Source organism: Penaeus monodon, chromosome 34, assembly GCF_015228065.2.
Source record: "Penaeus monodon isolate SGIC_2016 chromosome 34, NSTDA_Pmon_1, whole genome shotgun sequence".
In the NCBI taxonomy this organism is placed as follows: Eukaryota; Metazoa; Arthropoda; class Malacostraca; order Decapoda; family Penaeidae; genus Penaeus; species Penaeus monodon.
The window spans coordinates 12645671-12646976 of record NC_051419.1 but is presented as its reverse complement, the minus strand read 5'-3'; the positions used below and the strand labels follow the sequence as shown (position 1 = coordinate 12646976).

Sequence of the window (1306 nt, the reverse complement as noted above, 5' to 3'; positions counted from 1 at the left end):
TGGGGGATTAGGATAATGTAATGGGCTTTTGGGTGTTTATTGAATATCCCTTGTCATACATCACCTTGATTTTAACTTGTTATTGTGTGTTTTTTGAACTGTCATTTTTCGAAGAGATGCGAAATTGGCTTTAATATCGCGTGACAGCTATTGTAGGGTGTTGATTGTGGTTGTCTGTCATGTGTCTGGCATAAATAAGTCATATTCTAATTGAAAAGATTGTCATTTGTCTTAGAAATAATGCGTAATTGTCATGCGCGCCAGATGCGAAAAGTAAAGATTTTTTAACAGATGATCGGTCTTGCTTTTTTCACAGCGGGGAAATCACGAAGGGTACAGGAAGGGTCCTGAGTATTTTTTTTTATTTTTTACTTGCTTTTGGTTTAGAAAATGAAAGGAGAAAATGGGACTTACTGTAACATCTTCATAGGCTATGTAGGATTTTAAAGTAATTTCTGTTTGTTCTTTTATAGTGTCGATTTTGATTTTGGTCCCAGGGGCTTTGGCGAGCTTGATTAATGGTGTGACCAGGGCACTCACTCAATTCATACAGATCTTCTTGGGTTAGATACATTATTCAGGGTTGGATTGAATTGGATCATGGTTTCACTTGTTATTGTTGTTGGTTTTGTGTGGTAGACTGGTTGTGTAAGGTTAGATATTGCCAATTAAATTATTGTTGTTATCTGTGTTGTAGTTTTAAAATTTTGCGTAAAGTTGCATGAACATCTTTGTTGATAATAATTTACAATAGAACTGCATAACGTTAAGAAAAACAGAAAAACTAATGTACTTGTAAAGAACACTTAGAATAACAGTATAAAGAATTATCTATGCAAAATAATTACCTCTGAATATTAATTGGATATGACTGATTGCCAATTGTAAATTTTTGTTATGAAATTCATACCAAGTTTCAGAAATAATTTAAATCTTGATATATAAATACCCTATAATAGATATAAACTTGAATGATTAAAGTCTTAGAAAGGTGACGGTTAGATAGATTATTTTCCTGTTATCATCTCTCAACTTCTTTTTTCCATTTCTCTCTAAAGAGATTAGGGAAAGATAAGAGCCTTGCTTAATCATTTGGGTACTAAAGATGCCACTTAATCCTGATAGCACAACCTCAGTAGGCCTACTATATTAAGGAATCAGAGCATTTATATCTCAACGGCAGTATTGTAAAAATAACCTGGAACGAAAGTCTCGAAAGTTATACCTGGGGATTTGCATGAATCATGTTCTATGCAAGTTGTAGATAGAATGTCATGTTGAATGGATGGATAAGTTATCAGTAGAA

General features: G+C 33.2%; 1 protein-coding gene across 1 annotated transcript in view; it reads left to right on the top strand.

Moving 5' to 3' along the window:
* Positions 1-1306, top strand: part of LOC119594819 (enhancer of polycomb homolog 1-like) — a gene marked incomplete in the record, with an annotated part of 44199 nt that overhangs the window by 696 nt on the left and 42197 nt on the right.